Genomic DNA, 12,035 nt, shown 5'->3' with positions numbered 1-12,035 from the left:
CTTGTGCTTTCTGTGTTTAAAAAATAAAGCTATTTTTTTTATTTATTTCTCTTTGTGTGTAAGTATGGCCTTTGAATTGTCAATTTGGAGTTCTACTCTTCTTAGCAACATCTCATCCCAAACGTATTAAAAACAATCAAGAGAATCTGAATTGTTATCGCATGAATATGTGTGTAAAGTTATGTAAAGTATGTCAGTTAAAAAAGTATTTTGGTTTCAACTGCTCTTTCATAAAACCAGTAACGATATACATAAATTAAGATGAAAGTATTTGTATACATTTCTTCAACTTGTCAGTTGCCACATGAGAATCATACTAGTAGCGCATATATATATATATATGTATTCATAATAGTATCAAAGTAATAGGCTTTCCCATTTCAACCTGTAAATCAATAACTTAAGCTTTAGCTTTCATTCTTGGTAGCTGCTATTCTTGGTAATCCAGATTGCAGAGCATTTTTTCTTATGCACATATAATCATGTTAACAAATATTCTTGTCAAAAGGAAAAAAATAATTGATTTATGGTGAGCTGAATTTTACTTTATTTCAAGTGAGATTTAGACCAAAACAAAACTGTAAATGCAGTATGTTATTTGCAAGGTAAAAGTTGTAAGTTTTGGTCTGCATATCTTCTAGCTCTCAATCACAAACAAATATAGAATATCAAAAGTATGACCTTCTAAGCAATTTGTAAAAAAAGAAATTAAACAAAGTATTTTCAATGTAAGCTCAAATGCACAAGCTATCTTTTTACAAAGACACAATTTTTATGGTCTGCAACTTACACTAATGTAGTGTTTTAAAAGTTTAGGCACTTGACCATCTTTTGCCCTTTACGGGTTCTCTTCAGGTCAGAGAAATTAGGTAGAGTTATTTTTAAGAAAAGGAGACAGTCTTTCCCCACATACACAGACACATCTTGTCAGTCTTCATGTAGCTTGAAAAAAAGATAGACGTGTTATCATGATTAACACTAGAATGGTAATTGATAAAATGATAAAAGGTCGTGATAAAATGAGATCTTTCATAGCTAGTTGTTACAGCATGGTTTATTGAGCTTCTGTGTTCCAGCATGCTAAGTAATGGTGCAGCACAATTTAGTGGGATAAGTTATTTCTCGAGTGGGAATGAAGAGACTTCTGCCTCACCTCTCAATTTTCAATCAGCTACTTGGTGTACACATACTGAACAAAAAGGAATGTGATGGTAAGAAATGGCTTTTTGGATCTCAAATCATCGTACGAAGATTCAGACCACAAAAAGCTTAGCTGTGCCCTCTCCTGTGACTTTTGAGTCCTGCAAACAGGAGCTGTTACTGTGTCTCAACACCTCCTCTGAAAACTAGGTCCACTATATTCCAGTGTCAGCCGGAATTATTCTAAAAATTGGCATGACTTGTGTTAGTGTAGGAATTGCCAGTTAAGTAAAACAAACAGAAAAAAACAGGAGGCTATTGTATGCTAAAACTGGCAGAACAAAGTTAAAAAAGCGACCAAGCAGAGTGTGTCAGGTGTTTTACCTTCTATCCACCTATGAGTTGCTCAACTGGTAATCATGTTTCTCGCTTTAATGCAAGGTATATTTGCATTACCACTTATGCTTGTCATCTGATCAATTCACATTATCAGTTACTTCTCCATAGTTTCATCATGAGACATCCATGAAGTTGCAGTAAGTTTTATCAGGTATGACTCCTTTCCTCCACCCTTCTGTTCTGGGCTCGGTGATGTACACTATTTGGCCTACAGTGTGGGGTTAAGTGGTTCGGTCTGCTGTCAGCTGGAGTACTGAAAACATAATTCTGAGGTCCCTTTCGTTTGTGTTTTGAGTATAGTGCATATGCCCTACAGACTTCATTCTTTCTTTAATGCACTTATGCAAACTTACTCTTGCCTTTTTTTTACCAGAGTCAAAATTTGAGGAGGTTGGTTTTTGAAATGTTGTTCACAGTCACTGCAGGAGCGTCTAGAATGAGGGTGGTTTGTACACACAAATAGCTGGTTATGCTTTTGTCATTCCACTTCTGACTTACTGTGTTTATTCTGCGTGCATGATTTTGGCAGCTGTATGATTTAATTACATAGCTTCATAGACATAAAAAATCAGTCCATAAACATAGTGATTAAGAATATGTATTTATACGTATATAAGAACTAAAAAGTTCTTAGTAGTAATAATTTCAGTCTCCTAAATGAGAAGGGCAGTGCTTGTGATGGGTGGGTGGTTGTCTTCTGAGGCTTGGTGGGGGTCATGTACTTTTTCACTATTTCATGATGTTGTGTTTTAGTTTGGTATTTTAATTTCACAGCTTCTGTAAAATTCTGGTAACTTAAATGGAAATGCATTCACCATTAATGAAAAGCTGTTGGATTGTTTTTATCTAGAGTTACATTACAGAAGTTTGATACATACAATATGAACATTTTACTTAAGATGTGAATGTAACAACAAATTATCCATTGTCACAGAACACACAAAAATAAGCAAAAATGATCAGACACTTCTCAGATTTCCCCAGGTTTCACTGAATTTCACTAAAGCACAGCATGGCAGTTCCCACAGGAAATTCCTACTGCATGTGTTGGCTGGTTTTGTACACTGGCTTCTGTACACTGCTCAGTATGTTAATCTCTGCTTAGCAAGTTCTTCACTCTGTAAAAATTCAACCCATTACCAGCTGTCATTCTTTAACTCTGAAATTACTTCCTTCTCCATTTGACTGCAGTAGGAACTTGGATTTTGGTGGGGTTTTAGTTGTTGGTTTGGTTGTTGGGTTTTTGTGGGTTTGGGTTTGTTTTTTTTTGGGGGGGGGAGCAGATGGAAATGTTCGTTCTGACATTTTGTTAATCTGAATTTCACCTCAATGCATGTTAGATATTTATTTTTGGGATGTATTTGCAACAAGTAGGAATTGAGTCTTGTATGCTGTTCTAAAATTAACCCAGCTGGGTTTATTGGTGTCTTTGGTAAAAGTGCAATCTATATTACATAGTTGATAGTCGCAAGTAGTTTGTTTGCCCTAAAACTAGTTTCTCTGGTAAGCAGCTTGTGGCTGTAGATGTTCTTGAAGACAGTACTAGACCTATCCCATTTTTAAACAAGATCAGCCTATTTTATTCTGTGTGTGAGTTTTCATCCTTTAGAAAAATCCATATAGAGTTGCATTGAAGTTCATTATTAAAGGAATTTTAAGTTGAAAAAAGTTCTGAAAAATGACAGTTAAAATAGCAGTGTTTTTTGCTAGGCAGGGTGGTTTTACCCCTCTCTTTGTCTGCTGGTCTAAGTAACAACACTAAAATTTTGCAGCTTTTAATTCATGTTAAAGCTAGAACCAGTCATGGTAAGCAAAAAAAGAAAAAGAAAAAAATAATAGTTTTGTGTATGAATGACAGTTCTGACTTCCAGTTTTGCTAGTCACTTTTCAGAATACAAGGGCCTTTTAAATATTTTGAAGTTTGATTTATTGCCAACTAGACCTTGAAACTTTGCACTAACAGAAAACAGACATCTGAATTTCCATGTCTTCATTTATTGGGTGTGCTGTCAGTTCCTTAAGCAAGTGAGACTGAAAAGCTACTAAAGAAACATAGTGTTCCTCTGAAACAGGGGATCTCTTTCTTTGTGTCGTTTTATTCAGTAAGTATTCACCATCTCTGATAGTAAGGCCTCATTTGCAGTGTGAAATGTTATATCATACATTGCGTTTTGAAAGTACTAGTTGTTGCTTAGTTTTATTTTAATGTTAAATATTATGTGTGCATATTAATATTAATATTACATATTACACTTCATCTTGTATAGCTAGTCTAGAGTAAATGGCTACATGAAGTCATTGATACTTTCCCAAAAATGTATGGGTATCTAACCTGCTGATAACTTAAAATGCTACCTAGGGAATTTAGTGTCAAATTTTTCAGTTTAGAAACTTTATTAAAATTGAAGTATAGTAAATGCTACATTGACTTTTTCAGTTTCCATCCCAGTGAATTGTTTAAGATGATATTTGAATACCAAGTTTTAGATTATTATCATAGAGAATTTTGCATACTTCTGACAATTTCTTTAAGTCCTTTTTCTTGAGACTTCATGTTGCTGCTGCTTGTGCTTTTAACAGCTTTCTAACCCACTGTTTGCTGTTATGTAAGTTAGATTTTAGAACTGGTTCCATTTAAGCATTTGAATAAGGCCCAGGTGGACAAAGGTGTGCAAATCTCATTGTAATAAGTGGATCACATGCACCTTCTCACCCTTGTGTATCTGGGCATAATTTTGAAAGGATTTGAAGGCCTGAGCTTTTCTATCATAACATTCTGATATTATACGATAGCTTCAGTATTTAGAGGAAATAAAAGAAAGCTTGGATGTCTAGTGACTAAGGCAGTACTAGGAAGAAACTATTCCTACATGTTTATGCTAGAATATTATGATAACTTATTTATCAATATCTTTCTATTTTTCTATTTTTAATTTTATGCACTGTTTTTTTCTGTTCTAATGGCTGCCCTTCGGGATAGGCTGACCTCTGCTCTCCGTATGACATCCTGCAGTCGGATATTCGTCACATTCGAAAGACTGTTGACACTCTGCTCGCCCTCGGGGAGAAAACCCCACAATCAACTTCTACCTTTCGCTCCTGGGATCTAATAGGCTTTTGTCTTTTTCACATACTTTTTATAGTCTTGATGTATATAACTTATCACTGGAATGTGCTAACAGCATAACCTGTTCGCATGTGCACACAAACTTTCTGCTTTGTCTCTGACAAATTACAGGTACTTAATTTCCTTCCTTTGTCTTGCGAACTTCTCCCTTTCCCTTGCTTCCCTTCCGTGTAATATCTTTATTAATCTCTTGATATAGGGGAGAGAGGGAGTAGCATCTTGAAGGCGAGTCCCATCTCTTCTGTCCCCTCCAGCTCTAGTTTAAGAGCTTATGTACCTCTTTATTTATAGTTTGTTTTCTTTTATGTTGCCTAGACTACACATTAAATGTGTTAAAGCAGTGATGCTACTCTTATCCCCGTTTTGGGTGTAGGCTAGATGTGTATCACAAAAGAAATGGAACCGAGCCTCTTACTTTTTGTGAAGATCCAAGAATGCTGCAGGTATTGAAGCAACTGAGGTGGCACTTCAACAGATGATAGTATTTTTTGAGTTGATGCCAATTATCTCAACATACATTGTGTTAAGAGCACTTGGAGAACTAGCTTTGAAATTACTGTTAATTTTTAATCCTTTAGATTAATAAGAGTACTGTAACTTTAAAGATTGTTGGTCATCTTTATTGTTCCAATTAAATTCCATACTGGAGTAGTGACGTTTTCCTACTTACATTTTGTTTTCCTCCAGATTCCATAGGATAATCTTTTTCTTCTGTTGCACAAAGCAGTGTTGAACTGCTTTTAAACACTTGCTGTAATACCCCAAAGATGATTGTAAATTAGTAGTGGGTATGAGCAACCCATAATACGCAAAGGACTTTAGAATGTTTCAGGATGAAGATTGTGGAGTACAGTGTGATACAATTAGACAGTTTGAGGATAAGCTGTTAGATCCCTGTATCTGCCATTCTTATGTGTGACGTCAAGCAAGTCCGTCACTATCTTGTCTGTTTCATCACCTGTGAAAATGCAGGTAATGTTTGTTTGTTTGTGTAATGAATGTAACAAAGACAACTTAGCTAAAAAACCAGATCATCTGGGAACACTCTAGATTTTCCATCCTAGGAGGTTTTAAAGAATAGGTTAAACAAACATTAGCCTCGAGGCGTTTTGGTGTGTTTGAACTCTGCCTGTGGTTAGAGTGCTGGACTGATGGCCTCCATTTCCCTTCCTGTGTTCTGTTCATCTAATATATATATTGTCTTATTCAAGTTTTATAAATATTTTTTTTAAATCCTTATCAACATGAAGTATACAAATTAAAATTGATTGCAAAATATAAAACCTTGAATATAAACCTATAATTGACACTGCAATATTGACCTCGATGCTGTTGAGTATATTTGTAATTCGGTCTCAGGCTGGCTAACCAAAGGATCTCAGTTTTGTGTATGTTAAATACATACACTCATTTCTCACTGCCTAGTATCTGAAAAAATTACCTATAGACCTTTAGAGGATAACTAGCATAACAGCATGTATGTTACTGATTATTCTGTCCATATGGTTATGATTTAGTGCTATACTATAAATATCCCCATTCCATAGATACTTGTAAAATTTTATTTAAAAATTCAGGTTCTATTCCTGGGGTCTATGGCTCAAATATATATATATATACACACATATATAAAAAGGATGAAATGTATAATTAGATATTTTAAAATGGAAAAATTAATTCCAGGCTCTGGATAAATCCAATGTTTTTAAAGAGTTTGGTGTCTAGCAGCTTCTAGTGCATACATATAACAGGTCTATTGTAGAGAGTGTCTTCTGCCACCAGGCATGAGTTCAGTGAGTGCTTCTAGGGTCTCTATGCTTGAGGAGAAGGGTGTGTAGCTATAGACCTGTGCCCTCATCCTGCACATGCCTGTCTTTTAACGGTGCGTCTAGTTTCAGTGAGTCCAACACCGGACACTTGCTTACTCAGGGTCAGAGCCTGACATTTAAGATTCCACTTTCAGCAGATCTTTGTCTTTATTTGGTTGCCTTGTTTTAACAAAGTTGCTTTTCTGGTGAAACTGAGAAAGTGACGTAAAGGTTGAATCAGTACAGAATCTATCAACTGTATGATTCCTTATAATCCAGTTTTGGTATTTGAGACAAAAGTGATGTCTTCTCTAGGGCTGGGATATTACTCCGGCTCCCGTAAGTGGTAAACAGGTCTCCTGTCAATGCTTTGTGTTGTGCCACTCCTTATATAGGACCAATCTGCATGTATCAGTATATTTTAACGTTTTTGAAATTAGATAATTGGGTGGTCAAAGCTGTTGCTACCATCCAATAGTACACATCTGTCTTATTGTCTAATATTGTATCTGATTATCCACTGTATCCACCAGCTTTGGGAGGGAGGTGGGAGAAGTAGCAGATCACTGTGTCTTGCATTTCCAGTCTACAGAAATGGAAGTTCATGTCTTCAGTGTTTTTGAGTGTTTCATCAAACTAGACACTGGGTTAGAGACTGTTGTGCCAATGTAGACCAACTGACAGGTCCCAGTCATAATGACACGTAACTCTCAAACTTGTCCAAAGTTTTAACTTTACAAATGCTTACTATGCAAACAGAGTTGTCTTTTAGTTACTTAGAGTACATTTTCTCACTGTTCTCAACTATGATAATATACAGTAACTAGTGTAACATTACAAGTACTTTCTTCACTTTCTTGTAGTTATGGAGTTGAAGCCATCTTGAACCGGACTGTGAAAAACGAGCATACTTGCTTCATGACAAGCACAGCCTTACTACCGTACATGAAGCTTATCCGGTTTCGTATTTTTTTCTGGTTATTGTTAAAACTTCCAAATATACATAAATCTTAGAGGGTAAAGAACAATAATATGTACCCTTACATTTCTCCTAAGTGTGCATATAGTAATGTTTCTCAAAATATATTTCAAACATAATGCAAATGTGAAAAATATCTGTCTGCCCATCCCTGAAGCCAGTAATTCTCCCACTAAATGGGGAGGTGGAAACTAAAACATAGAAGTAGCTCATTAATCTAATGGATTATTTGCTAAATGCAGAGTCCTGTTTCTGTGCTGCTGTTCTTGTGGCTTTAGTCGTTGGGAAACTTAACGTTTCAGCTGACTGGTGGTTCTTCACCTTTGAGGAGATACCAATATTGAGACATTCAGTTATATACAATTGGTACTTACCACGCACAGCCAGTCACGTGATTGAGTTGATGACCTTGGGTCTGAAAACAGTGTACATCGTAGATCACCCACATATTCATTGATAACATGAATAATATTTGCTCCCCCATTTCTTTCCCCATTCAGGTTTTTTTTTTCTATTGGGAGAAAATAATCAGATATTTTCAAACTGATTTCTTCATAAATTGGTCTACTCCAATCTGTACTGTGCCCAGCATACTGACTTCTCTTTTATCCTGTGGAGGTAATCTTATCCATACTGCAATAAAGTAATAAATACATATTGTAGTGGATATACATGCAGGTAAAATGTATTTGCACTGTATTACAAATGGCATTTTGATGTGAGGATTTGGCTTTCTTTTTCCTTGACCAAGAAAACAGATAAATATCTTCAAGTGCAGTGTAGTAGTCTTCAAATGCCTATTTCTTGTCTATTAGGAAGCTTTTGCAGCTGAAAGCTGCATATGGATTCTATTGTGTTCCTAATAGGTTTTCTGAAACTTACATGTAATGTGAATGGGGATTGAATTAGACCTGGGCAAATATCCAGTGTTCTATTTTGTATACATTAATAAGTTTCCAAATTATTGCCAAGTAATCTTTTTTCACAAAAAGAAGTATTCTTAGCATTTTATTACTGCTACAAAAAAAATTTATATATATATATAAAAAAAAAATGAAAGCAGTCCTAGGTGCAGGTTTAGAAAAAACAGTAGAGCAGGTTTTGTAAACCTTTGCAATTTCCTGCATTTCTAGCACATAAGCTGCATTATGCAGAAGGAGCAGTATAAACTTGCTTTAAGGTAATGACCCATTCTACTTCGATACAAAACACTTTCATTCCTTCACATCATCTCTCAGAATTTAATATTTAAGGTAATGGTATAATTGATATTTCCCCTGTGAGTATACATTTTCTCTCACTGTTTCGTGTGTCTCTGTCTTTATTAAGTTTTTTGTTCCTTGCAGTTTCAGGTCACTGTTTTCTTAGCATGTTATAATGAAACTGAAGCATTTTGGCAAAATATACGGTCTACTTTTAAAATTTTATGGCTCAAGGCCAGAATCTGTAAAAGGGTCCAAAGACTACCATACAAAAAAAATACAGTTTTGTAAATATATGCAATTAATTACATATTCAGAAGATGCACATATTTAGACATCGAACTGGCTACGACTCCAAATACAGAATTGTAGCTCCAGTATTGAAGGTCTGGGTTTTGTTCTTTTTTTTTTTTGCTTTTTCAAATCTAGTCATGTGTATACTTTACAAAATATACTAATCTCTCAATCAGAAATTAAAAGAAAAGAATCATGAAATCTACCTATAACCTGAATTACTGTGCCTTTTTTATCTTCTGCTTTTTTCTTTTGCACCTCAAATAGTATCTTCAGGGCATATACAGACATCATCAGTAATAGTAGTTAAGAAAAATATATAAAAAGACATAATTTCAAATTCCCTTAGATATGTGAAAAAGTAAATATTTTCTATATTTTCAGCTCTTTAGAAAGAAAACTTGGCCTTGACCTAACAAAATTTCATATAAGTTTACTTAATAAGACCTTGATGTTTCTTTCACTGACTTCCTATTTCAGAGTAGTTGGCTCCAAATGGTAAATGATGGGCATTACATGACTTACTGTTTTAACTTGTCCTTGGAGAAACTATGCATTCCCGTATTTCATTGTTTTGTGAATATATTGTCTCTTTCACCTCTAGATCTGAAATCCCATATCCTACAAATACAAGGAATAAAGATAAAGGCTCTTGCCAAATTGTAGAATTGCATTGCTCTGTGGTTTTGCTAACAAATACAGCTGGGCCCTGCTGTTGTTATGATGTGGTCATTTCACTACTTGCCCATTTGACATAATGAAAATAATTACTTTTTTGATTAATACTACTGTATCTGAATTGCCAAGCTGCTTGCCTAAGCATAAACCAATTCAAACAGTTGTCTTGACTTTGAAGTCACCTGATGTCAAAGCAAATAGATATGTGTGTGTAGTGTGTCACTTATCCTTGTGGGATTAGTGTCCTTGTGTATTCCTGGTTTTCTTCTACACCATCTAAATCAGACGCTTTGTTCCAGGATTAGAAACTTGCTTTGCCAAGCACGTGCAGACGTCTGTGTTTGTGGGTACACCTGTTGTACTGTCTTTTTGTGTTGCTTTGTGACTCAGCCTCCTGGCTGCTGCCTCCTTTTTGTACCTTTTTTTTTTTCTTCATCAAAAGGAGCTTGTTCTTTTGCTTCATGATGAGTTTGAAAATACCTCTACCCATTCAAAATAGCTATGTGCCTGTAGAAAGTGCTTTGCTTACAATAAGTAATTAAGTTCCTCTGTGTTCTTAGGAAGAAAAAAAGACATTAAAAAAAAATTAGATCTTTGTTGCTGTAGTAGATGGAGAAGAGAAATATTCATGCTGCTGTGAGTGGAGTGGCAGCTCTTCCCTCCACAATTGTTTTTCAAGATTTTTAGGCTGGTCTTGAGGATTAATAGCCAGTTATAATGTCTCTCTTTCTGGTTGTTCTGTGATGGTTTCAACAAGGGTGTTTTTAGAGAGGTGATTCATACTACTATATTGAAGTGTTACGGGTTTGATACCAATGTAAAAGGGATAGAAATCCTATCAAAGGTGGGGAGAAGTGGGTGAGGTTGAGTGTCCTCAGTCATAGGTGAGTTCTTCTCTTGATTGGTCAGGCTCAAAATTGGTTGGTATTGTCTCAAAATTCCAGGATTTAAGAAAAGTTTTGAAATCTTCATGGCGTGCAGCTTCACAGCTCTACTGTCAGTGGTTTCCAGATAGCAGCTGCAGTGGGTTAGAACGTGAGACAGAGCATGGAAAATGGACAGCGCTGCAGGAATAGCAGACTGAGGCACCTGGGATCTTGGCCCAAGGTAGCTGCTGTTACGCAGAAAGCTGAGTTGATGATCAGTGTGCTCTGGATTCCATCCTTGGCAGGATTTGATTTTTCTTATTCTGAGAAGAATTAAGTAAATGGCTCTAAAGCTGTAATTTGAGAAGTATTTGAGGCAGCTTTGATGAAAGCCATCAACAAAGTTTTGGAGGTAGTGATTAGGGCTTAAATAAGAGAATTGATTTGTGTCACATTAAGATGAAGCCTGTCATATCTAGGAGATGGTGTAGGTCTCGTCAGTTCTGGAACGTTCATCACAGCCACTTGTTTAACTGCAGAATTATGAAATATTAACCAAGTTCCACCTTCTGCTTAATAAGAGAAGGCTGTCAATTGTATATGTTTCAAGGGCTAATGAAAAATTTTGCATAATATAAAAAAGTAACATGCTGTGAAACTTCTCACTCCTAGAACACAGTTGTACAGTCTTATTTTTAATAGGTGTCCTTAAATAGCTTTCCTTATTTGAGTATGCATCTTGTAAATACAGCAGGGGGAGAGAGGTTGTTCTATACAAACCAGATTACTAATGGATTTAAAAGAATTAGATAACATATTGTCTTTAAAAGGAGAGAAATTATTTTGGATGGGGGTTTTATATGAAATGGGGCATACACCCCCTTTATGCTTTTAGTGAAAATGTGCTTCTAAACAATTGCAAAATCCCTAGCAAGAAAGCATGACAGAACAGTTCTCTGAGAGCTGTAAGGTGCCACAAAAATGGTAAGTTTAGAACTTAAGATTTTCTAAAGGAAGCATCCCGAACTGTGGCTTTTTCAGCAAATTTGGCTTCAACAGAATAATTTAAAATATTCGCAAACATAAATACCTAGCAAGGTAGGTTGTTTTGGGGCTGGGATTTGTGATTCAATCCTTGCCCTTCAGCCTTGTAACACTGATCACTTAGTTTTCAGACACTGGATTCAGCAGGCATTACTATTCAATGCCTTTTGTCTAGCACGGGAGACTAATGAAATATTGGCACGCTGTTGCACAGACTTGGTGGCCCACAAGAGCCTACTGTGCAAGGGCACTGGAAAGGAGTAGAAAAGAGTGGAGAGAATAACATTTCGCTTCAGATGTCTGATTTGCATTCTCAATAAATAGATGAATGTAATTTTTTAAAAAATTAACAGAATCAGAGCATTGTAGATTTTTGGATGAACTGTGACCCAAGATGTTAGATTGACTAAATGTTTGGTAAAAATCATACATTTGAAGTAGAAATATTTCAGTGTTGGGTTTTTTTTAAGTTTTCTTTCATATCATTATCTCTACCTT

At 35.6% G+C, this 12,035-nt stretch overlaps 1 protein-coding gene across 9 annotated transcripts in view; it reads left to right on the top strand.

Moving 5' to 3' along the window:
- The window catches only part of LRCH1 (leucine rich repeats and calponin homology domain containing 1), a 133,343-nt gene that overhangs the window by 116,203 nt on the left and 5,105 nt on the right, over positions 1–12,035 (top strand). For 6 of the 9 annotated variants that reach the window (XR_005826379.1, XR_005826377.1, XR_005826376.1 and 3 more), the window contains one exon: positions 4,520–4,777. The exons of the other annotated variants lie outside the window; for them this stretch is intronic. The gene's annotated coding sequence lies outside the window, so the exon portion shown is untranslated. The remainder of the gene's footprint in view (positions 1–4,519; positions 4,778–12,035) is intronic. 9 annotated transcript variants of the gene reach the window in all.

The sequence above is a fragment of the Falco naumanni genome, chromosome 2, assembly GCF_017639655.2.
Source record: "Falco naumanni isolate bFalNau1 chromosome 2, bFalNau1.pat, whole genome shotgun sequence".
Lineage (NCBI taxonomy): Eukaryota > Metazoa > Chordata > Aves > Falconiformes > Falconidae > Falco > Falco naumanni.
This window is presented reverse-complemented; position numbering and strand designations above follow the sequence as displayed.